Source organism: Quercus suber, unplaced genomic scaffold, assembly GCF_002906115.3.
Source record: "Quercus suber isolate HL8 unplaced genomic scaffold, Cork oak 2.0 scaffold_85, whole genome shotgun sequence".
NCBI lineage: Eukaryota > Viridiplantae > Streptophyta > Magnoliopsida > Fagales > Fagaceae > Quercus > Quercus suber.
Genome location: NW_027069550.1, coordinates 1,505,386 through 1,532,649, shown reverse-complemented (window position 1 = coordinate 1,532,649; position 27,264 = coordinate 1,505,386). Strand labels below are relative to the sequence as shown.

The following is a 27,264-nucleotide window of genomic DNA, read 5'->3' as shown; positions in this document are numbered from 1 at the left end:
CTTGGCTTGGATGTTCACTCTTTAGGTTTCACCTAGTCTTGATAGGCTCTGGGCTTGATCTAGAACTCACGAGTTTGACACAACTAGGCCAACTGTATGAAAAGGCTTAACTGGTAGGTGGTTCCTATCCTAGGGTACTCAATCGCCATACCCCTCCCTTCATGGAAGTTATGGGGCAGGAAGGATCGAGGGGGCCTTTTCAACTACTCTTGTCCACCCATGGACCCAAAAGTGCCTACAACATCAACCCCGAATCTAACTATGGGTAACATTGCCGATGTGTGTGTCTGGGCATCTGCAGATGGGGTAATGAAATCCCCAAGGAGATGTGACTATGCCAGCAGTGCAAAGCTCGGGTTCGGCTTAAAAAGGGTGTATATGTCATGCAATCCTTATTGAAAGGGAAAGACTTTTTCAAAGCATAGCAGACATATATATGGAAAGAGGATAAAGGTGTAGCGGAAATTAAATTTTGCTACCCTATGTTTGTATGTAAGGAAAGTTGTAAAGCATGTGAGGAAAGTGGTAAAGCATGCGAGGAAAGTGGTAAAGTCCCATGTGAAATACCCCAAAGCCTCCCTTTTGGAAAAGGATTTTTGGAACAAGATTTTTTGCCCTTTTGAAAATAGTCTACTAGGACATAGTATAAGCCTTTTTCCAAAAGGAAAGCCCCAAAGGCCAATGCCAATTTCTATGTTTTTGAAAGCCAATGTCCAAAGATTATGGTTTTATCAAAAGCTCTAAAGGCTAAACTCTCATCGATCCCTAGTGGAGTCGCCAATCTATCGACACCTGACCTCAATCAGGAACGGCAGTAGAAAGACTGCCACCACCCTCGTGGGCCTTCATTTGACCACCCACCATGGCGACAGCTCCCATGTGCATGGGGCCCCATTGGAGGACCCCTCTCGATAATGGTTTGCGCGTGGCGCGTTGTGTTGTTTGCACGGAGCCTTGGGTGCTGTCTCTCTCTCTCTCTCCCAGTGGAGGAAGGTAGGTCTACCTCTGGCATTATGGTAGGAATCTGGGCCAAATTTAAAGGGATTACCAAAGGTAAGTGGAGTCGCCACCAATCATTGGATTTTTCTAAGGTGTGATTGGTCACCTGTTTCTAGTCAATATATATATATATATAACCAAAGTCTCTGACCTCTTCACAATTTTCCACATCAGTTTTTTTTTTTTTAATTTTTAAATCTGATTTATTTCTTTTTATTAAATATATATCTCTCCTTTCACAAACTAAATACTCTTCCCCGATATAATTCTAAAACCAAAACACACAAGGCAGAACCTCTCCTTTTGAAAAAACTAAACCCAGCACCTCTCCTTTCGACATTACTCACCAAATGCAGAACCTATACATTCTCTCAAATGCAGTTCCAAGCTATTTCATAGAAAGCTTGCAAGGGCACAACCATGGGAGCTAACGTTTTCAATCTCTGACCTAGCCTCCATTTCAAAGCATTCTCTCTTGGTATCTCTCAATTAATCTATGAATAAACTCTTTTCCTATTGTCTTTAATTAGGGTTTTTTTGTCAATTTAAGGATTTCGTCTTTAATTAGGTTTTTTTTTGTCAATTTAGGGATTTCAATTCCTAACCCCTTTTTCTCTCTATTCTTTTTTGTTGAAGTCAGGGAAGCACTCATAGAAAATCAAATTCTACAGGTTTTGTAAGAAAGTGGAGATGAATTGAAGAGCCTCCCAACCTTCAAAATCTGACAACAATCCTACAGGTTTTGCTTTACCTTCAAGTTTTGCTTTATTTTGCTATCTAGGTTTTTTAGCACATCTGATTTAGCTTAACTTAATCATTTGTTTGATTGAATAATTATTTGGGCGCCTAAAACATCAGCCTTCTTTGTCTCCACTCAGTCCCCTATTTTTTTTTTTTTCAAACCTTCTACCTCTTCTGTACAAGTTCATGTCTTTTTTAATCAAAATTTTCAAATTTGTGTAGAAATCTGTAACTATAAACAAATTTAATTAGGACTCTATAACCATTATCTTATAAATAGTTTTTGCAATAATGTTTATTCTTTTTTTTTTAATATATATATTTTTTGTGCACCAAGCCAATTCACAACTATTCAGTTTATAATTCTTTGTACATTTGTGTTGTTCATTCCCTGCAACAGATTTAAAACAGCATATTTCAATGAATACCAAACAGCAATAGATTTAATTCTTGTACATTTGTTTGTTGTTTTAAAGCAGGTTTCATTCTTAATTTTTGCTCTTCCATTCACTTTTATTTAGATTTAATATTCCTGATTAATTTCTGCTTTCTCTTCAGTCTTTTCCTCCATTCGAATCAAGGTTAAAGGTATGGTATTCATTTGCCTTTGTACTAAATTTATGAATATTTTTTAGTATAGGGTTAACTATTTGTCTATGTACATCTAATTTCTAAATATTGTAGTGTTCTTTTTACATTTAAAGAACTCATGAAACTCAATTTGAATTGTAACTTATCATGTATAAATATATATATATATATATATTTTTTTTTTTGAAGTTTATGTAATTAATAATTGCATTGGTATGCTGTTGAGACACACAATCCAAATAAAATTGTAAAAGAGTCATGAAGGTTGGTTGAATTTTACTCTGTTTTAATGATCATGTTGATTATATGTGTGCTTTACCTATAAACAATTGCATTGTTGTATCTTCTGGAGTTTGATTTTTAAAGACTTAACTTGAACGTTTTAAAGCTAGAACTCGCATGAGCAAATTATATATATATATATATATACATATTTTGAAATCTTGCTCCCACAATGATGATTGCTACAAAATATATATATATACACACATAGTGATGACTGCACAAGTATGAATTTTATATATATATATATATATTATATTTTTAAATCAAACTTAACCAAAATCCTAGCCATCGTACTCTCTCTACATCAATATAGTACCCATTCTCTTTGAATCTCTATAAATTATGCTTCAATCTCCATATTGCTCAAATCTCCATACCATTAATTCTTTTTTGGTTTTGTTTTAGGCTTATGGTTATGGGTACTTTTTGGCTATGATATAGCAGGATTTTGTTTGCATTTTTAGATATTGTTGTATAAAACAATATTAGGGATTATGACATGTTCTAATTCTGCACCTAATATGAAGATCATTGATGGCAAATGTGATAATAACTTTTTTTTTTCTATAAAACCATCTAGACCAATTAGATTATGTCAATTTTGTCTTGCAAAAATGAGAGAGGGGGTAAAGTGTCAACCCAATTAAAATGATCAAAGGATCAAATGTCTCGATGAGAAACATAAATGTCATGACTATAGAGTATGTCTTTTTTAAAAAAAAATAATAATTATTATTATTTTCAATGCATGCACTTTTTATTTTTTATTTTTTATTTTTTATTTTTTTGATAAGCCAATACATGCACTTATATTATATGAACTTACACTGTAACATTGGAAAATTTGAACAGATGAAATGAAATAAAGCTTACACTTTGGGGATCAGTTGTAAATCAAATTGAAGATAACTTCTTTACTGAAAATCCAGGCCCTTTTATCATAATAGCTACATGTTTGACTGTCAAGACTTTTAAAGGCAAGTTCATTTCTCTTTTCTGTTTCTCTTTATAAGTAATTATGCACACAATCCTTGAAGACAAAAACCATCTTCTGAACTACATGAGAAATCATCCAATTGTTTGAAATACAAAGTATTTTGGTTGAATTTTTATGTAAGCATCCAATTAAGAAGTTGTATAACTGGCTGGAAACTCAGATTTAGTTTGTTATTTTCTATTTGATTATTGAATGCCCTGTAGATTTTATAATTTTGAATTTGGTTAGAAATTTTTATTATTATTTGTGAATTTGAAAATTTTGGAGTGGGAGCTGGTATGGGGCCTAGAAAGACTTAATTGAAAACAGAAAATTTTTATTATGTTTGTCTTTTACTGGTGAAGAGAAACTGAGGGAGAAGATTTAGGTGTTGAGGCTGCTAGAGCTGGGGTTTTTCTCAAGCATTCAAGCCTCTTTGTGAAGATACATAGGTGGGTTTTGGTTAGGATGTCTCTAAATTGTAAGCTCTCCGGCCTTAATGGTAGATTACCAAACTGTTCCAAGTTGAAGAAGGCAAAGGAACCTTTACATGGGCCTAATTCTATTAGAAAATGGAGAAGAAAGCTTCTGTTTTTCTTCTATCTTTTAGTTTCTATTGTTCTAAAATAACTTTTAGATCAAAGTTGTGGGCTCCCCATTAATTCAACTCACAATTTTTTAGATCAAATTGCTTCCTACTTTAGGATCTCCTCGAATTGATGCAGTATTAAAATAATAATTGATTGAGATCAAAGTATGAATCCCTTTACTGTATATTATGTGTGTGTGTGCGCACGCGCACACGCGCGTGAGAGAGAGAGAGAGAGAGAGAGAGAGAGAGAGAGAGATTTGCGGTTTATTATAATTTTGTATAGATTATAAACCACCAGCGTCATGCTTTAACTTCCTTATTATCTGAATCAGATCAGGTACTGTGTTTATAGCTTTAAAACTGCATATTTAATAGCTTTGGACTTTTACTGTGTTAGACTTGACTTTTTCGTTTGACTTGAATTGTCTTTTGTGTTGCTTTAAATACAAATTTTGTATTTGTAGAACCAATTTTGTAGTCAACGTATGATCTCTGAGTTAATTACAGTTTAATTGGACTATAGTGAAAATTGGAGTTCTTATAAAATAAAAAGAATAGAGGAAGAAAAACATTTTGAAATGGACTATGCTGAAAAAATTGGTCAGAAATGAGAGATGGACTAGGGATGCAAGGTGGTTTGAAGTTGAAAATAGGATTTTAATACAATGACCAGTTTTGCTATTATGATTATCATTTTTTATGTAGTTGAATAATTGAGTGGCAAAAAGATCACACTCCTCTTGAAATTCAAATAAGGGTAAGTATTTTTTTTGAAATATTCTTAGATAAGCACATATTTCTATGATTACACTATATGGCAGATACATTACAAGGCTTTTGTTTTTAAACTATTGATCACTGTGTGTGATAGATCTCTCTATTGAATTGGCTTTTACATGTAATTTCTATCCTCTAATTTGATATAAAATTTAAAGAATCTATGTGCAAAAAGTGCCTAAGACCATCTATCAAGTTACATATTAGATGAAAAGGACGAATAGTTTCATTTTTATTGTTTGCTTTATTATTATTATTATTATTATAAGTTCCTCTCAATGCAAAGTTAGCATTGTATTTTTTGGTTCGGAGAGTGGAAAAAAAGAGTAACTGATTAGAAGCATGGTAGACTGAAGGAGTATATTCCATCTCATTCTTTATTGTGATGTCTTTGTGATCTTCTTTCAAAGCAAAGTTGGTAATATCATATTAAATTTGGTACTTTTCTGTAGAGTTTTTTGATCTATTCGATATTGAGGTTTTTCTATGCTTTTGTTGTTGGAATTCTGGATTTTAAGTTTCAGTCTTGAAATTCGATCTCAAAGTAAGCAAAAATAGAAATACATGTTTGATCTGATTCTCTCTCTTATATACCTACAACTGGTTTTGTTGTCTCTTTGGGTTTTTGTTATAATATGTAACATTGGTTACACATTTTTGGATTGGATATTAGCTTTAGGATGTTGATTATAATGACAAAATTTTGTATAACCTTATACACATTCTTATGTAGTGACCACATGGCACTTCTTAAAGCTTTTGAAGGATAGAATGATGCAAACCGTAATCAAAAGAGTCATTTCACCTTGCAAATGACAGAGGATATGAGAATGCAATTTGTAGATCTATTTAGCATTGGCTTTGTAAACAAATTGATAAGTGCAAATGTAAGTTCTTTAAGATGTTCAAATTTGAAGGCATATGATTTGCTAAAATCTTATAGTTACTAAAAACGATGCACGGGTCAGCGACTAGTTGATTTTATTACCAATCCTAGGTTAAGAACAAAGGGCATTTTTCCTAATCTAATGTGGATGACATGAAAATCTTGATTCTTAGGTCTGGAAGTTTGATAAAACCTTAATTTTTGGAGATTGGCTGTAAAAATATGATTTCGGCACTTGCTTTCGGGGCTTAGCCTGCATGGGGGCTTTGAGGTTTGGCTTTTAAATAGGTGTGATCCCAATCTATGCTTTCTTAAGGCATTCGAGCAAAGTGCCAGATTTCCACGGCGACAAATTACTTTCGCAGCAGAAATTAGGCATCGCTTTGCCTTAGGTAACATGGACTGTGACAATCACATCGGAGGGGGACGAGCAAGTATATATATACATAGATCATGCATAATGCTAGTACACAGAGCAGGAAAGTAAATGCCTACATCCCTAGAGCATGGCCCAAATTATAGGTGCAGGAAAGTAAACAAGGGTCGCCATACTCTAGAGATGAGGATGAATGATACACAGCATGATATACCTAATACAAACCATCTAAGGGAGAAAGGGAGGAGGAAGGAAGGGGTTTAAAAGCGTACATAACCAAAGGGAAAAAGCTAAACCCTAAACCTACTGACTGTACCCACTTGGCTCATGTTGGCATGCTTGCACCCGCGCCCTTTTTGCTTGCACTTGGGAAACCGTGCCCTAGCTCCTTGTGTCCTCGCTCCATGCATGTACATGCAAAGGCAAAGACAAGAAAACCAGCATGCAAGCAATGGACAGAAAATGTGTAGATAATAGCAAAGGGATGCAAAGTAAACAAGCAAGATAGATATGGTAAGCATAGCATGTGACAAAGGCAAGAAAGCTAACCAACAAGCTAGAAGGGAAACAAACAAGGAAACAAACAAATTATGGTGTCCGCGAGGGACAAATATAGGTTTGGATCAGGTATCAGTAGCTTCATTGCATTGAAGTACGGATGACAAACTAGCAAACAAGACTCATGCATGGACATGTGAGGAAGCGTTTAAAGATGCATAGAAAGCCAACAAGTGGCACAAACAAGCATGGTAAGCATATCATTGCACGGAGTGGAAAAAGGGAAGGATGTGCATGAAGCAACCAGCATCATGGCGATGCATCCCAAGTGGTTACACCCAAACAAGGCCTCATGGGCGTCGGGTAGCGTTGACCAGGCTAACATTGACCCGGTCAAACCCCTAAAAAAAAAATCTCTCCTTTCTCCTCTCCTAGAGTTCAGAGGTGTGCCTGAAAAATATTTCAATAGCAGCTACAGTAGATCAGTCCAATCAGGTAAAGTCCGGTCTCAATCCATTAATAGTCTCCGCACGCAAATTTGGGGGCAACAAAATTCGAAATCATGTTCTTTATCTGACACCTCTCATTGCACTCAAGATATCATATATAGAAGGGACAGCTATTGATACTGTATTTTTTCCACCCTTAATTTGCGTGTTGAAACCCAAAAAATCCAAAAAAGATTATTTTCTCTCCATGGGGCCACAAGAACATCCAGGATGATATGGTGCAACCCGTTCGGGCACCGAAGCACCCGAAGTGCCTTTTTCAACTAAAAAGACCAAAATGCCCTTACTCAACCCTAGGTTTGACCGAAGGTTAAAACCCTCAGAAAACAACATTTTTTTTATAGATTTACATCAAAGCTTCTAGGAGAATTTTAATAACTTCGACCAAGTTTAACCCAAAGTCGATCCTAGGTGAGCCCAAAAACCCTAATTTTGATCCGGCTTTCAGAACATGTTGAAACCAACACCATTGCAAAGATTATCAAATTCTCATTCCAACAACTGTTCATGGGTCGAAATCGGAGTTAGAATGGCCGAGATATCACGAAAACTGGGAAGACGCACTGATCAATGCACCGCTAACTTCTGAGAGCCATAACTTTTGATTCGACCGTTGGATTTTCAAATTTCATACCTTTTCAAAAATAGGAAGTCAAAATCTTTCAAAAGGAGTCATAATCAACCAAATCAGGGGCCTTTTGAGGCTAGCAGCCCTTGAAGGGCCGCCGCCTCGAAAATCACAATCGGGGCTATAAATAGGCCCAAGCACCCCTCAGACCTGAGGAGACCACATTTTGTTGAATTTTTGCTCTCTGCCTAGCTTTTTTACACATTTTTCTCTCTTCCAAACACCAAAAAACACTTAAAAAACACATCAAAGCTTCTCGATTCTTTTCTCTTCACCAAAAACACAAGGTATTGTTCTTATACCCGATCTTCTTTTCCTTGGTTCTACGCTTTGGATTTGGGATTTAGGGGTGTGGATGTAGCTTTTTTGGGTATCACCCAAACCCCTAACCTTCTAAATCTCGTTCTAGCGTTTACCTTGCTTTTTTAGCTTGAATAACATGATTTATTTCTTTCTTTAGCATGCTTCTTGCTTTATGTGTGTTCTTTGGTTAGATCCATGTGTTTATGTGCTTTTTGCCATGTTTTATGCTTAGATCTGCATCCGTATATGCTTATTTGCTTGGATCCTTTCTACCATGTCTATCTGTTAGCTTTCACGTGTTCACACACTTATTGCCATTCTTATGCCTAGATCTATGTTCTCGCATGCTCGTGTGCTTGGATCTAGGATTTTACATGTTTGTTCACTTGCTTATATGTTCTCTACATGCTTTATGCCATCTTTCGTGTGCTTGTGCGCTCCATGCCATGTTTGTGTGCTTAGACCTAGGCTATGTTTGTCATGCCATGTGCTATTGTAGCCCTTTTGTCGCTTTATCTTTCTTTCTTGTGTTTTGGCCTATTGGTTTAGACCCAATCTAGACCCTATGGTCTTTGTCATCGTCCATACACCTTGGCCCATATCAAAGGGTTTGGATCATCCTTGTTTGCATGTCTGTGCCTACTTGCCCCCCTTAACGGGTTTGTGGTTGTGTGTTTATATCCGACACCCATGAGGCCTTGTTTGGGTGTAACCACTTGGGATGCATCGCCATGTTACTAGTTGCTTTGTGCAAACCCTTTCCTTTTTCCGTTCCATGCGATGATATGCTTGCCATGCTTGTTTGTGCCACCCGTTAGCTTTCTATGCATCTTTACACACTTGCTCATATGTACATGCATGAGTTTTGTTTGCTAGTGTGTCGTCCGTACTTCAATGCAATGAAGCTACGAATACTTGATCCAAACCTACATTTATCCCTCGTGGACACCATCTTTTGTTTGTTTCCATGTTTGTTTCCCTTCTAGCTTGTTGGTTAGCTTTCTTGCCTTTGTCACATGCTATGCTTGCCATAGCTATCTTGCTTGTTTGCTTCGCATCCTTTTGCTATTATTTACGCATTTTCCGTCCATTGCTTGCCTGCTGGTTTTCTTGTCTTTGCCTTTGCATGTACATGCATGGAGCAAGGACGCATGGAGCTAGGGCACGGCTTCCCAAGCGCGAGCAAAAAGGGCGCGGTTGCAAGCATACCAACATGAGCCAAGCGGCTGCAGTCAATAGGTTTATGGTTTAGCTTTTTCCCTTTGTTTATGTACTCTTTTAAACCCCTTCCTTCCTCCTCCCTTTCTCCCTCAAAAGGTTACCATTCGTCCTCATCTCTAGAGTATGGCAACCCCTGTTTACTTTTCTGCACCTATATTTTGGGCCATGCTCTAGGAATGTAGGCATTTACTTTCCTGTTCTGTGCTAGCATTATGCATTATGTATGTATATATATACTTGCTCGTCCCCCTTTGGTGTGATTGTCACAGTCCGTGTCACCTTAGGCATAGCAATGCCTACTTTCTGCTACGAAAATAAGGAAACATGTCACCGAATTTTCACCGTGGAAATCTGGCACTTTGCTCGAATGCCTTAGGAAAGCATAGATTAGGACTCTACCTATTTAAAAGGCAAACCTCAATGCCCCCATGCATGCAAAGCTTGAAAGCCAATGCCAAAATCATGTTTTTACCACCAATCTCCAACAATTAAGGTTTTATCAAAACAAAAGACTGTCCTTGGATAGGTATTGTGGGGTGCCTAATACCTTACCCACACGTAACCAGACTTCCGGACCTAAGAATCAAGATTTTCTTACTATCCACATTAGATTAGGAAAAATTCCATTTTTTCTTTATCTAGGATCGGTAATAAAATCAACTAGAAACAGGTGACCAATCACATCTTAGAAAACCCAATGATTGGTGGCGACTCCACTTACCCTTGGTAATCTCTTAAAATTTGGCCCAGATTCCTGCCATAATGCTAGAGGTAGACCTACCTTCCTCCACCGAGAAAGAGAGAGAGCACCTGAAGCTCCGCGCGAACAACACAATGTACCAAACTCAAACCATTATCGAGAGGGGCCCTCTAACGAGGCCCTGCGTGCGTGGGAGCTATCGCCACGACTGGTGGTCGAACGAAGGCACACGAGGGCGGCGGCAGTCTTTCCGCTACCGTTCTCGATCGAGGCTGGGTGTTGAAAACACTTGTTGGAGGTCATCACCTCTTGTTGGGACCCTGCTTTGAGATGTGTCACCATTGGAGATGTTGACTTGTTGCCTACTTTGGAGGAGTATGTCTTACCCTGGGCCCAAATCTCCCACTTTTGTGGGGTTTGGAAGAGGTTATGATAGGCAACCTTACCCCAATTTATTAGAGAGGTTGATACCTGGGCTCGTACCTACAACTTGTCACTTTTGGTGAAAGGCACTTGTCATTGCACTAACGCTCCATTTGTTTAGATGGAAAACCTTGTGTGAAGATAGTTTTCTGCGTTTTCCAATATTTGTTAGCATCATAAAAAATGAGTCAAAAGGAAAATTATCTTTGATCAACATAAAAATTATGACTTATTTTTTAGAGATTGTTTTCCACTATTTATTTTTTGGAAAACAACTCTATCTCATGACAAACTAAATAAGAGAAGTTAGGAGATCGTTTTCCAACACATTTAAGGTTGCTACCACACTTAAGAAAATGAGATAGTTTTATAATAAAAAATAAAAAACTTTTTGGGAAATGACTCATTTTCTAGAAAACTTTAATGTCAAAACAAACAAAGTGTAGACTCAACCCCTTTGGCCACATGTTAATGAGAATAAAATAAAATAAAAAAGGAAACAAACTAAATTATGGCTGCCACATAAGCTGACACAATGTTCCTGCATCATTCAACCCTTCTTGTAAAGAACTTGACTTTGATTTTAAAGTCAAATCCCTTTAAAACATGTTATCCAATTTATTTAGTTCTTCACTTGAGATCCATGCATAAATTCGGTTATTCTTGTAAGTGCACCAAATGTTTTAAGTGTTTGTTCTACATCCAGTAGTGATTACGTTTAGCAGTGATAGATCATACATCTAGCACATTAATCGACTCTGTGGCCAAGTAGAAAGATCTCATCACATGTTTACTGGCTTTGATGTTATTTTCTCTTCATCTCCACAATATGGATAGAGATTACTCACAATTAAAGTTGGACTATTGAGAATCCTTTTGGTAGCTCAATGCAAAATGTGTTTGGTCTCAACTTATTCAATACTAGGCAAATACCAAACTTTCTTTGCTTGAGCTCGTATACGAATAAAACCAAATCACATTCTTCAAACCTCAAGCTTCTTATATGAGCACCATCTTTCAACTTTAGACTTGTAATTTTAAGATGGCTTCAGTTGTTCTTGAACTTGTTCATATACTGCCTTTATTTGTGCTGCAAATTCTTCAACTTCCATGCTCACTCTTGCTTGAATCAACAAAAAGGCAAGAGATCCAGAAATAATGTGGATTTCTACCAGGCACTTCAAATGGAGGTTTTTCTTCATTGATCAATTGGTCGAGCTATTATAAGCAAACTCAACTGGATAAATGACAAACCCTATTAATTTATTCAAAAAGATTTTTTTGGCCTTCCAAACGGTCCTTAGGAGATTCCAAAATGTACTTCAAAAATGATTAATGAATTTCATACCTACAATCTTAAGTAATGGATCTAGGAACTTCCTAGAGGAAAAAATTTTACTCAATTTATTTTACCATGATGGTTGGCATTGCTGATTCACTAGGTTTGTGAGAATGGCTTAGTTTTGAACCTTTCACTAATTGAGAGTAGCATGTACAACTGTACGTACAACTAAATTAAATTTATCTTCTTCTTTTTTTCTTGTAATAATCTTGCCTTGTGTTTAAGTTGTAATGATCATGCTATTAAAACCTTTGGTTGCAGAATCTAGTCAATGGATATGTCTTCAAAGGCAAGCCAATGATAATCCAGTTTGGTCGGAATCCAGCAGCTACGAAAGCAAACTAAATAAATGTGATACATGGTATAAGGAGTAAGCTCCTTATACCACTGCTCCATGGTTTTTTCTGTGTGGATTGTTAAGCTAGCTGGAAGAAAATCCACCCACCATCTGGTATCAATAATGTTGGGGGTTGAGCATGGGCTTAAGTTTTTATAATATGATCATTTGCTCCTCAGTTGGCAATATGAACAACTGATATGTGGTTCAAATCATGGCACGTTCTTGACCAATGGTTTGCAGAGGATCTGCTGATGCTGTAGACCACAAGAAACAGAGCTTTAGGAAAACAAATTGCATTTTCAAAACTTGTTTGGTGGAAGTAGTTGCATCCTGTGGCTGTGGAAAGAGAAAAATGTCAACAATTCTACCAATAGGGCGGCTAAGTTGGACAGAATCCTGCTACAAAGGACTTTGAAGATACATATCTAGGTGTTTTCAATGTTTTATTCTTGTATCATTGGCAAGTGTGACAGTCACTGTTGTCAACTCTAAGCTTCCTTCACAGGAATCCATACTGTTTCATTAATCTGAATACAAGAAAGCGATGGATAGAACATTTCAATGGGCTTCAGATCAAATGGTACTTGCTACTTTCCTCCCTCGTAAGAATAGGATAGAAGGCGATGGTGTGAATTCAAAACTCATTAAATGCAACTTACCAATCAACAAATAAGTTTTCTGTCCCAGATGGCTTTGACTTTTAGCTTATTTAATGCTCATATTTATCCCTACTTGTACAATTCGATTAGAAATGTTAGTTGTGCACTTCAATTATGATGTTAACAAGCCAGACCCCATGGATATTGCCTCTTTATGGTGGAACTTCATATTAAAAATGAAGATTAATAATATAAGAAAGGCGTAAATGCACTTTTAGTCCCTATATTTTGGCTTTTTTTTTTTTTTAGTCCCTACAATTTATTTTTTCCACTTTAAGTCCCTAAAACCAATTTACGCGTTCCATTTTAGTCATTTCCGTCGATCAACCGACGGAAATTGCTGAGGTGGCAGCCGGAAGAATTAAAATATTATAAAAAATGCCACATCACCTTGACACGTCAGCATCTATTATTTTATTTTTTTTTGGGTAAATAATTTGTAAATTTTAACTAAATAAAAAAAGAAAATTTAAAAATACAAACTCAAATTTAAAAAACAAGAACACAAGAACAGAGACCCAGAAAATTAGACCCAACAACATGAATGCAAAATTAAACCCATTGAATCAACTTCCTTTCCCACTTAAAATCAAATCAATAATGCAATAAAATTTGAGAAGAGAACAAAGACCAATGTTGAAAGACCCATGCTGAAAACCCATCAATTTTTCTGGTTCTTCCCCAAAGATTCATAGCCAAAATCATAAATTCAAAGAAACCTAGAAATCTCAAACACTCAAAAACCCAGAAACCCAAAAACTCAAGGGATTAAGTGTGAAACCCTCCACTGCCACCACCATGAAGCTGCAGATGCACTGATACCCACAACAAAAATTCAAAGCAAAACCAAAACTTACATCCAATTTGAGAGAGAGAATCAGAACACCCAAAGACCCATTGCCACCAAATCGCCACCCACATCAATAGCAACCTCCCTAAACCCACAGTGAACCCATTCCCACAAACAACACAGCAATCCTCCACCGCCGCCACCATGAATCTTGCATCAATACCCACAACAAAAATTCAAAGAAAAACCAAAACCCACATCCAATCAGAGAGAAAGAATCGAAGTGAGAGAGAGGGGATCGGAATGAGAGAGAGAGAGAGAGAGAGAATCCACCATCGTCGCCGCTCCAAACCACCACGCTATTGCCGCCGATCTCCAAAACACCACCATGAATCTTGCATCAATACCCATAACAAAAATTCAAAGAAAAACCAAAACCCACATCCAATCTGAGAGAGAGAATCGAAGTGAGAGAGAGAGGATCGGAATGAGAGAAAGAGAGAGAATCCACCATCGCCGCAGCTCCAAACCATCACACCGTCGCCGCTGATCTCCAAAACACCACGCTATTGTTGCCAATCTTCCAGTCCATGCTGCCGATTTCGATCTCCAGTCCACGCCGATCTGAGAGAGACACTGAATCAGAGAGAGGGGAGAGAGAAAGGAAGATGAGAAATGAGAGAGAGGAGTCACCGTGTGATTCAAAGAAGAGAGAGAAAGAAGTGATATTTTAATTCAATTTGTGTGACTGAATTCGTGTGATTGGTCTGATTTTCTGTGTCTATGTTCTTGTGTTCTTGTTTTTTAAATTTGATTTTGTATTTTTAAATTTTTTTTTTATTTAGTTAAAATTTACAAATTATTTACCCAAAAAAAAAAATAGATGCTGACGTGTCAGGGTGACGTGGCATTTTTATAATATTTTAATTCTTCCGGCTGCCACCTCAGCAATTTCCGTCGGTTGATTGATGGAAGGGACCAAAATGGAACGCATAAATTGGTTTTAGAGACTAAAAGTGGAAAAAATAAAATGTAGGGACTAAAATGGAAAAAAAAAAAAAAAAAAAAAAAAAAAAAATGTAGGGACTAAAATAAAAAAAAAAAAAAAAAAAAAAAAAAAACCAAAATATAGGGACTAAAAGTGCATTTACACCTATAAGAAAAATCTACCATGAACATTAATCTTCCCCCTCTCTTGGCCATACAATGAGAACGTAGGAATCATAAACTGTTAACCATGTTCACATGATTTTTATTATGCGTTTTATTTACAGAGCCAGAATGAAGCAAAGCTGAAGTTGAATCTCTTACTACTACAACAGTATGATTGTTGATGCTGTGGGGTTATAAACCGAGGCATTAGCTCAAGATAGCACACAGACGCAAAAGGAAATATGGCGTTGTAACTAGATGAAGTAATTCTGTGTTTTAAGGACTTATAGCTTTTAACTAGATCTACTCATCTTCGTTCATTCAGACAGTTGGGCTATTGTGCTTCAAATTAGTAATATATTTCCTTGAATTTATAGTCCTTGACTCCTTAACTGCAAAGCTAGCACAATTGGTTTGGAGACCATACTTGATGAAGCAAAAGGTCCCATATTAAATCTCTCTTCCCCTTCCCCTTTTCCCTTCAGGCGAAAATTTACTTTTAAAATCACACACAAATAGACTTAAAAAAATCAGTATAAAAACATCTTGCAGTATTTTGTTTCAATAACACACTCTAAGTCCAACATATAAGAGTTTACACAATCAGTTCCAAATTCTATATAATAAAATTGTGAACCGGTGAACCGAAAATGAAGCAGTATATCGTTTCAATGACTTAGGCACTCACTAGGTTAAGTTCAAGTTGCACAATTTTTTTATCCTATTGCAAGTTCAGCATATTCTACTTGCTCACTATTTGGAACAGTTAATTTGAAGGACTTTAAATTGAATTCCTCACACTATGAATTGAAATAAAACTATTCCCTGAGAAACAGGAACTTTTTGGGTAAGTACCTGTGAAGCAATGGTACCTGGAAAAGGCGTGAAGGGTACAAGGAGTCTCTTAAATCTTGTTGAATACAATTTTTAACAACATAGATAGAAGAATATCTTCTTCTTCTTGCCCTTGGTCTGTTGTGAAGGCATTATATTGCTGTTGATCTAGCGAGGGTCTTCCAATGCCAAATACTCAAAATGACAGCAATGCTGAAAAGTAAAAGAAGTGTATCATCTCCCCCTAGCAAGATAGATGACCTGCAAAATCCGAGCATGAAAATTAGACACATTGAATGTTAATTTAGAATAGACAAATGAATAAAAATTATTTGTATGCAATCAGGTCTGCATACTTGAAATTGTTTTGAAGAGTTATCTAACTATTCTCTAAATGGCATCAAAGTAGGTAATGGAACATGGAATGTGGGAGATCTTGCTACTGATTTCTCATGTAGATTAGTTCATTTGTTCTATTATGCAGAGAAAAACACTTGACATTCCAGCACACAGTTCTTAAGATCATGAATTACAACATTAGAAAAACTCAATGTCTTTTAGGCCCTCAAATAATTAGTTGAGCTAAGAAAAAGTAGATCAAGATTTCATTGAACAAAATAGTCAATACAATCTGCAACATTACCAGACAAATGCCAAACATTTAGCTCTTTTAAGCCAAATCTGAAAACAGTTTTTCTAGATTCCAAACTCCAAAGCCTTGTGTCATATTGGAGGAATTTGGAAGGTAAGTAAATTTTGTTATTTCAAGCATGACAATTCAAAATGATATTAAGCTAGAGATAGTAGAAAAAATGGATGAATGGGGAGAAAATTTGTTTCGACCTGGGAACTAGTGTTTACATTATCCTCTTTGGCTTTGTGTCTTGTGACAGGATCTAGATGAAATTTAACCAATAAACATGTAAAACAAAATGGGAGGCATACTAAGGCTTTCTATGTTAGCCAAGAATCATCACAGTGGTTCATGTTTAATTTACTCTACTTATTTGCTTTATCTTGATTTTGTGTAACAAATAGCTTCAGATTAAAATCTTTGGTCACACCTGAGTTTTTTCCTAGATTGCTGTATGTAAGCCATTGCAGGAGGGAGTATGCCAAACAGAAAACAGTGAGCATAAACCCCTGCAAAATCAAGAGCTCTTGTAAATGTGGAATGGAAGAAAGATGTTGTAAGAACCGGAGCACCAAGTACAATTATCATCTCGAAGATCTTGAATGAATCAAATCCAATCATGCTTGGTTTCAATTTAGCTTCTGATGCAGCAATACAACCTGAACCTATATAAGAAACCTTCCCTACATTTCCAAGGTTAGGCCTTCCTGAATAAACAACAATACCAACTCTCCCAATTCCATCTGCATTAGAACTTTCTGTGAATTAAAGCTAATCAGTTTTCCTGAATTGACTTTCCCAAAAATCAACTGCAAGGTATCAATAAGCTGTTTTGGGAAGCTTACAGCATATCCAATCAAACTAGTCGCCAAGGCAGTGAAGGCAAAGCCTTGAACTGCAGGTAAAGCAGAGAGGTTAACAGAAAGAAAAAGTGCAGTAATGGAACCTAATAAGTCCTTTCTAGCCACAGATAAACCTATAGCCACAAGTGTAGTAATGGAAAAAAGCATGATGACACATAAAAAAAGATTCGCAGCATCGATGGCCTTAAAGGGAAAGAAAAGAATCACAGTTCCAACAGCTAGAGGAAACAAGGCATGAGCCATCACAAGATTCATCCATGGAAACCACTGAGAGACAAGTGAACCAATACCCGAAACACAAGCTACTTTACCAAAGATTCATTTTGGCAACTGCTTTATTGCTGCCTAATGCATTAACGATAATCTCTTTGTCAACAAGTAACTCGACATCGTCTCTAGTGTTGATAAGAAAATCCAACAGCACAATATAATTGTGTAAATCTCCAAATGAAAAGAGATATCGATCTGCAAAAGTCTGCCGCACGTACTAGTATTTGACTAGGAAAAAGGGAAAGCGACTTGTGTTTTGAAATGTATGGTGCTCAAAAAGCCAAAGGCTAATCCTAAATGTTGATATATCAAAAATATCAAGCACCGATCTCAAAAAGGAGATGTATCATCCAAAATGGATCAAATGTAATCAGTTTATGATTTATGCAGAAGCCAAATGAAAAGTTTTTAAGCTATGTAATCAATTTGTGGGGGGTCATATATACTCATTTCTATAATTGAGATAGTCCACTTGATTTCGTATCAGTTGTGTATGACTCGATTGAATTGATCATTGAAGTTTCACTCTGGTCTAAGGACTTTTCCTCACTTGATTCTCACACACAACACACAAGTTTAATATTCAATGAATGCCTATTTCATTTGTGTGTGTGTACATGTTCAAATGTGATGTGTGTGTGCTCAACCATATGTGGTTCAAACCAAAAAGATTTTTGTTCTTTTTGTTTGCTTTTGGATGTGATTTGTATCACCTATGTTTTTCAAAGTTTTTAAAATGTTTGTGTGAAAAACATTTTTTCTAGGTGTTTTCATGACCTATTTCATGTATAGGCTCAACTAGGAGTTAAATGGTCCAATTCTCAAGTTTTTCAGCTTTGGGCAGAGAGTTTCGCGACTATTTCGCAGCTGTTTCGCGAGTAAGGCTTACCTGCAAGATACCAACGAAATTTTCGCGGGATTCTAAGTAGCGAGATACCAGCAAAAATTTCTAGATCAGCTTTTTAAAGGGCATTTCGTGGGTCTTTTGTTTTAAACTTCTCCCATCTTCTCCCAAACCCCTGTTTTAATGTTTCTACATCAAAACCCAACTAAATTCAATTGTTTTTCATTCCATTAACATCTCTAAGGTAATCTTTAACTCTTTTCATTAATTTTGATCTTTAGATTATGTTTTTGGGGGCTTTATGCTCATAGTTGGGATTTTTTCAAATGGGAGTTGGAAAACTTATTTTTGTCAATCTTTTGATTGGGCTTTGTTTTAAATGTTGATTTGGTTTGGATGTTGGCCCCTTGTGGCAAAAATAAGATGTATTTCGGCAAGATTTTCATATGTTCATGCATTGTTTAACATACTTGTGTAGTGTGTGCATTCTAAGTGTTTGATAAAATGCCCAAATGGCATTTTCTCGTTGTTTTAGACTCCAATGAGTACCAAATTTTGGGGATCATCATAATTATTCATGTTTATCATGTTTTGATCATTGGTGATGTGTTTTATACACTTTACCCCGTGAGTGCTTATTCATGCATTGGTCATGCATCTCACATGCACATTAGATGCACAGTAGCCGCACCTTGCTACACACTCCAACACTTGACATGTTTTTGCTTTCACTCATGCTAGTTAAGTCTTTTTAGACCTTTTAGCACATATAACATGTTCTTGTGTCCATGTCATGTCTAGGTTTACATCATGTTCCATCATCCTTAGCATGTCATGTATTTTTATCACCTGATTTACCTTGAGGGTCTAATGTGTTTTGTACAAGTGTTTCAAGTTACAGGTATACATGTTCCAAATTCATCACAGTTTCTAGATTTAGGTGTGAGTGATTTTTGTCATTGTTTCCAAACTCATGTTTAAGTCTAGAGTCTGTTATAGGGTGTTTTATCATGGAATAGCCAAAGGGGAAGATTGTAAAATTGTGATTTACAACTATGTTTTATGTTGGCTTTATTCCATGACAAAAAGTGTTGTAATTGTCTTAATTTATTTCCTTGTATTTTGTGGGATTTTATTGTATTGGGTTTAGTATCAAGTTGGTGAAGACTTTAGCTTAAATGAAGAATCAGTGGAACTTGCGAGTGTCTCGCTAGAAGCTAACCCGCGAGAGAGCCATGTGAGAAGCACATGCTAGAAGCTGAAGAGTCATGCCAGGTTGTCGTTTTTGCGAGTGTATCGCGGGAAAGGCCTTCCCGCGAGATAGTCGTGAAACATTCTGCCTGGAGGTTTTTAATGAGTGACTTTCTTACCCTTCACCCATACTATATATACCCACATTACCCACAAATGTTTGAAGAGGCTATTCAAAGAGAAAAAACCCTAGAGAGGTTTTCTAAAACACACACACACCCATCTTTTGAGAGAGAGCTACTTATCCTTAGTGAGAAATCATTGTAGTCTCTTCTCCATCCCTCTCTCATTATCATACCTTGAGAGGAGATTTGTATCAAAACACAACCCACACCTATTCAGAGTGTATAGAGTGTTTTGGAGCTACTGGGAAGCATTGGAAGAAGCCAAGGTTAGCAAATGCAACATGGAGCTTGTTGCGGGATCCGGAGAACTAAAACAAGATACTATTCCGAGAAGCCTTGTTGGAATAGGAGCTTGGAGGGCTTAGGTATATCGAGTAGATTAGGTTTGGAGGGTCTCTTGCTAACCCATGTATCCCAACTGATTGTCTAGTAGATCGATTTCTGCTTGGAGGGCAGTGGAGAGGTTTTTCGCCGAGTTCTTCGGTTTCCTCTTCGATAACACGTCTCGGTGTTATCTGTGTTTGCATCTCTCTTTCCTACTCTTCTTCATTTCATTTTTACTGCTGTGTTGCTTTTAATATGGATTAAAGTAGTTGTTGTGCTTACACGCTTGTGTTTACACTATTCCGCACTTAGTATTAAGTTAGTGTAAAATCAACCAAGTCGTAACTTTAATTTGGGGGTCTAAACCGCTCGTGTAATTTCGGCACATTTCCGAGCTTTCAAATTGCATATGTAAGCTTCAGATGGATAATGACACTGTTCCAGGGCCATGAGGTTTCGAAAATTGCCTTTAGTTTCGTCATGTACCTCAAGGGATTGCATTCTTAAGAAAGTTTGCGTCTTCACCAAGCACTTACAACGTTCCAAGATCGGCATGCAATGCAAGAGCCATGAGCAATTGAGCCATGAGCAACTGAGCCATGAGCAAGTGAGGCAAGGAATGAGGTTACCCACCTTGAAATCTATGTCAGTTAATGGTCCAGGTTTAGCCTTTTGGAATATTACTCCTGCCTCATCTAGCTTTCTTGCATTAGGTAGATTTTTAATAAGTTGTGCATTGAACCCAAGACAAGTCTTTTTAATAATAGGACTGCATGGAAGATTGAGGTTGGATGGCAAGTAGAGATACTCATCATGTCAGTGAAATGGTTGACTTTTTTTTATCGAAAATTTCAAAGATCTTTTTTTCCTTGTTTTTCGAAAAAAGGAAATTACCTACAAGCTTCAGAAAGGCGTTATTTTTGTTTTGTTCAGAACTGAAAAATTTTGTGTATAATTCGTCAAGAATAAGAGGTATCTCTTTTCAGAACAATCAAAAAAGAGATACCTCTTATTCTGAATGAATCTTTGGTAAAGTTAGAGCATTCTCATCAGCTCTCTCATTAAAAATGTCATTTTGACACACTAAAAACTTACTTTATCATTTTAGCACATTATTTTACAACATACCATTTATCAGATATTCTATTCTTCAATTCTATACATTAAAATAATATTTACTACACATTAAAATAATATATTTACTTAAAGCCTAGCAATATACAATCACAAAGCCCAGTGGCAGTCGCCCCCATCCAAGAATCAACAGCCACCGCTACAACCACCGCCACAACAACAACCACCATAACAACCACCGCCACAAACTACAACCACAATCACCGGATCCTCCAACAAATTCCAAATCCAAAAACCACAACAAATGAAGGAAAAAAAAAAAAAACTCAAAATCTTCAACAAAACCCCACCATACATAGCACAGCCGGCCACCATCATACCCAAGCACAGCCCATAATCATAATCACATGGAATCCACAACTGAAGGAAAAAAGAAAAAAAAAAAAAAAAAAAAAAAGGAGATCAGAATAGATCGCTCCACGGTAACGGCCTCAGCGGTGAGGTTGAACTCCAAGGCGAGGCCGAACTCCACGACAGTGAGCTGTGAGAGTGACAGGGAGGCCGAAAAAAAAAAAGACAGAGGGAGAGTGACAGGAAAAAAAAAGAGATAGAGAAGGCGCAGAGAGAAAGTGACAAAAAGAAAAAAGGGAGGGGTCGGGTTCTGGAAAAAGAAAGAAGAAGAAAAAACAAGGAAGAGAGGTGAAACTGAGAAGATGAAGTGAGGTGGAGAAAGAAAGAAGAAAAAAGAAAGAGAGAGAAGAAAGAGTCATAAATGAAGAGAGAGAGAGAGAAAAAACGAATTAAATAAGCCAAAGAGTGTTTGGCATTAATGTCTGTACCGTCTCATATTTGAGACAGTATTGTAGATATATGTCAAATTTTTTGAGATTTGGAACAACTGATGAGGGTTGGTTTTTGGTGTTTGGTGTGCCAAATGCCAAATTGGCATACTTGATGAGAGTGCTCTACAGACACAGAAAAAAGAGGATGGATGGGCCGGACCATGTGGAAAAAGCCCACTTTTGAAGTTTTCTTTCTTTCCATTTTTGTTTTTTTAGATAAATAAATAGTACTAAGTAGAGAGGGCATCCTTCCCTATAAAAATAAGAAAAATTTCTTTCTTTCTATAATTATGGGTTGTTTGCAAGTGGATTTCATTTTTTCCCCCAACAATTAACACTTTCACATTATGATAAAACGAACCTTTATTAGTGTTTTCTGTTACAATTTGATGTTTTTTTAGAAGAACAATTTGATGATTTTAATTACATGATATAGACAGTATTGTTATTATTATTAATATAAAATTATTAAAGTTTTGACAAATATTATGTGCAACAAGTCAACAATCAAATAGACCACCACATGTATTCGTTTTTATTATTTTAATCTATCCGATCATAAAAATTATATATACATCACATGATTAAACTCATATGAGTATACCTTCTCCCAAAAAAAAAAAAAAAATCATAGGAGTATAGGACTATAACAAAATCAATAAATAATTAAACATACCTATGGAGGTCTGATTTGTCACTAACTAATGCCTAGAGAATTAATTTTCAAATCAAAAAATGGAAAACCCAAATTAACACTAACATCAAATTCAAGGTGATATTTATAAAAATCATTTTCCTTTGTTTTATTCCTTTTGCCAGAATCCTCAATATTTTTCTTTTCTTCTTCTTCTTCTTCTTCTTCTTTTTTTTTTTTTTTTTTTTGAAATTCGTAACTAATCAAGGGTTTAATTTCTAACTATCCCTTATCAACTCCCTCCTTAAATACTCCTACAAGGGTATCTGTGTGATAGGTTCATTGATATGGTCCAAAAGTCCCAGGGTAAACTATTATATTATCGAACCATATAGTTTCAAGAGTGTCTTATGGACAAAGAGTGAAATAGTCTAACTAAAGACTAAGAGACATCACTTCCTTATATCACCCAAAAAAAAAAATTTCCTTAGATCCAAATGAAGTCAAGAGAGGATAACGACATATAATAATGTTTTAGGATTGGATTTCATAAGAACTAATTTTGTATTTCATTTTCCATCCTCTCTCCTTTGCAATAAGGTTGAAACCTTTAAAAAACTTCGTTTGCAAAATATTATTAGCTACTTGCCTTTTTTTCCCCCTTGTATTCGGTGCATGTGTTTTCCCTTTTGTGCTACTACACCTTAGTTTAAAAATAAAAGTTTGATTATATGTATTATATTTGATAAAATGGTAATTGTCTCACGTTACTTAAAAGAGTATGTTATATGTAGTATTACTTGTCCAATTCTTAAAATGACTTTTGAGTTAAGTTTAGTCGTTATGTTAAAATCTCATTTCCTTTCCTTTGTGTGTGTGTGTGTGTGTAAAAGGGATATAATTGATACAAAATTCACAATTGAATTAGACGGCAGATAGAGGGAAAATAGAGAGATAAAGAATTCCACTTATCATAAGATAAAAACTAAAAGAATTAATGAGAAAATATTTAACTCATATTTATTTGCGTGCTCATTCTAGCTGGAACAATTGCATCCTGTTAAGTTTGAAAACTTTGATCAACATTACTTAACAAAAAGTCTCCAAGCCAAAGCATATTGGAGGTTAAAAAGGCGACATGATAGTGGCTCTGTTAGAATCTTTGCATATGATCTGGGTTAGTTCTTATTTAGTCATTTGTCTTATACCAACAATCTTATGTTCGACTACTTGAAGATTCTGTGAATATTTCCTGTTAAGTTGGAGGGTGAGACCATTCTATGTTGGATTGGACTTGATTATGGGAAAAACCCATTCTTCTGTTTCTTTCCCAGTTTTAACCCTTTTCCTATAAAATACTAACATATGTTATTTTATTTATAAGCACAGACTATATTGTCAAGCTTTATTTTTATTTTTTAGTTTTTACTAGTCATACCAAGTTGATGTGACCCTAAAAAAATCAGATAAGGGTTATATATTTTGCAACCCATTTTATATGCGTTTGACTCCAGCTTAAAAAACTTGCTTATTTTACTATTTAACTTATTTTTGTTATTATGAGCCCCATTACACTTTTTGATACTATTTATAAGGGCCAAATTGGCCCAATACCATTAATTTTTGAAGTATTTTGCACGAAGACACTGTTTCGGAAATAATCAGCAATCTACCACCTTTTTAAGTACTCGAGTTCACCAAACTCGAGTACTACATTTTCCACTTCCACCGTGGCACAATGACATGGCAAGATTTTAAATATTTTGCTTCGTACTCGAGCTTGGTGAGCTCGAGTACTGTATTACTGAGGTACTCGAGCTCACCAAGCTCGAGTACTGTTCTGCCTGAACAAATTTTTTTAAAAAAACCCTGGGCCATCTCAGCGTACTTACTCAATCTGTCACTCTCTCATCTATCACTTTCTCAATATCCCTCTCAATCTCGCTATCTCCCTCTCAATCTCGCTCTCACTTTCTCAATCTCCCTCTCAATCTCGCTGTCAATCTCCCTCTCAGTCTCGCTCTCGCCGCGCTCTCGCTGTCTCGCTCTCGCTCTCGCGCTCTCGCTGTCTCCCTCTCGCTGTCTCGCTCTCGCTCTCGCTCTCGCTGTCTTCTTCGGCACCACAAGCTGTTCTTCTTTCTCTATTTCTCACGGCAACACAGGTTCATCACTCTAACTTTTCTCTTCTTTGTTGACCTCTCTATTTCTCTATTTCTACTAAATCTGAATCCATATAGGCTCTGGGATGTGGGTTTCATTTGTGGGTTTGCTTGAGTTTCATTTGATTTATTGTGGGTTTTTTTGGGGTTTTGTTCATTTGTTTGTGCGTTTTGTTTCATAGTATTTTTAATAATTTGTTTTGGGTTTGTCTTTATTTTCTATTTCTGTTATCTTTTTGTGGGTTTGTAATGCAAATTATGTGTTTGATGAAATGCTTCTATGAACTATCTATGAAATGCTTCTATGAAATGCTTCGTGGACTCGTTGAATTTGGGTTAGGATAACATTTGCCGGTCTCATTTGGCACATTTAGCTTGTTTTATCAGTTTAGGATCTTAAGGGTTGGGAGTTTAGGAAGGATCTACCAAAAAAATGATCATCTTAAATCCTATTGAATCTACCAAAAAAATCAGCTAGTTAGAAATGAATACATGTTAAATAATTATAGCTGAAGAAAAAAAATCAGGACTTGTAAGGCTATAACCTGAATATTGTGCTTATACTTCACATAATATAAGGTATTCATGGGTTGTGGGGAAAAAATATTGTGCTTAAACTTCACATAAAACTGAGGTCTCTACATTGTATTGAAAAAAAGAATGCAAGTTGCTAGAATACCTTGTAGTGAGAAACTTCATGTTTTAAGTCTGCCAAAGCAACGTGGTGTAAGTTCTTTATCTTATACGCAAGGTCTTCTCGTATATAGCGCTCAAGTACGTATACTAGAAACACTGAATCAATCATCCGACCATCATGAGCATTCTGAATTTTATCGCACATGTGGGGGCCCTTGCATTTTGCGATCTTCCAGACATTGTCTCCTTTGCAACAAATTGCACGGACTGACCATGGACAGGAATCATCCTCACAACTCACCATAAGCCTCTCTGAGTCTGAATACTCAGTTTTGAAGCTAAAATTCTCTTGCACTGCGTACCAGGTCAACGCATGTCGTACTGCCAATTTAGTTGCAAATACCATCCCTTTCAGTGGCTGCTCCCAGGTGTCTAACTTGATACTTCGCTTGCATAACCGGTGATGGATCAAACATATTATCCCAAGTGTCTTTGGTGAACCATTCCGGCGTAGGATCGGGACCGGGGCATGTATCTCTATTCTCTTCTACAACCACATCTTCAGTATGATCAACATCCTCATGTTCACCCATGGTATCTAGGACTCTTCGAAGTCATCCCTAGTAACATCAATATGGGTTGCATCATCAACAACTCCGTAATCATCTTCATTTTCAAATGTGCCCCCATGCAGCTCATCATGAGATAAATGCTCTCCTTCATGCATTTCCTGGGGCCCTGCCTCCTCCTCAGTTGAGTTCACACCAGGAAATGCCTGCCATGGTTCATTGTCATACCCATCTCCTGTGTTCTCTACACACCCTTGATAAGATTGTAATGGTATTGACTCGATGTGCTCATCTATAGTTCCATCCAAAACAGTATGTTGTGAACCCTCTCCAGCCTCTACTATGGTGGGCTCAACAGTAACATAGAGCTCCGAAGCAACAAATCCTTTCACCACCATTTGTTCAACAACTTCCCACATCATCTTCACTTCAGCGCCACCCGATAATTGTAGTGACTTGTAGACAACTTGGGTGCCTACAACCAATTGAGGTGCTCGATACACGATTGAAATGTTATGCCTAGACTGGTCTAACCCCATCGCCTTCAATATTCTTCGTTTCAAATTCATAAGGCCTATCCCACGCTTCACCTTAACACATTTTTGCTTTTGGTTTGAGCCTTGGTATGACAACCCATTTAACTCATGATAATACGTCTCTCCATCGTAGTACACATAGAAAAAGTGAAAATCCATCACCGACCTATTATTAACAATATTAAAAGTTGTCATAAACTATAAATAGTTACATAAATTTGGCATATGATAAAAAGTATTTCTATTCAAACTCAACCTCCTTGACTATGTGTATAGACATATAAATAATTGAATCTCGATCATAATGTGCACTTAACCATATATATATATATATATAAAATATATATATATATATATTTTATACACATATAAAATAAAAAAATGTCAACCATTTCGACTTTATTTTATTAAGCCAATTTCTTTGTTGAGAAATGAATTCATATTATATGAAAGTTTTATATGTAAGTATGAGAAGGAAAGATTATATTAAGAAACAGTACGGTAGGAAAAGGGAAAAATATACCAAACCATATATACAGCCCCACTTTTATATTAGATAATTTTAAATTGTGAAGAAATTGATAACTTGGTATAAATAGAAAGAAAAAAGGAGTTTACATAATTTATAAGTTTATATTAATTGCATATTATTATTTTTTTTTTTACTTTATCGAAAAAAATAGTTAATGTTATTAGAATTTTATTATAAATTTTTTTCCAATTTACCTTACAATTCTCAAATCTCTAACCTTGAACGAGTAAATGCTATCAATATGATTTATGTTTTCATTTCTTTCTTTATGTTTAGCATATAGGTAGAAAATATTTCTTGTCAATTTTCATATTAATTTTATATTGATGGTTCTGAACTATTAATGCCA

General features: G+C 36.2%; 1 long non-coding RNA gene and 1 pseudogene across 1 annotated transcript; one reads left to right on the top strand and one right to left on the bottom strand.

Annotated features, from left to right (window-relative positions):
* Window positions 1–1,151: 1,151 nt before the first annotated feature.
* On the top strand, window positions 1,152–12,749 carry LOC112028678 (uncharacterized). Its single transcript, XR_010629201.1, has 5 exons — window positions 1,152–1,477; window positions 1,636–1,738; window positions 2,299–2,328; window positions 3,469–3,593; window positions 12,109–12,749. It is a non-coding gene; the product is annotated as an uncharacterized LOC112028678 (long non-coding RNA).
* Window positions 12,750–15,774: 3,025 nt separating this feature from the next.
* LOC112028752 (uncharacterized) lies at window positions 15,775–25,871 on the bottom strand (annotated as a pseudogene).
* Between the last annotated feature and the right edge of the window lie 1,393 nt (window positions 25,872–27,264).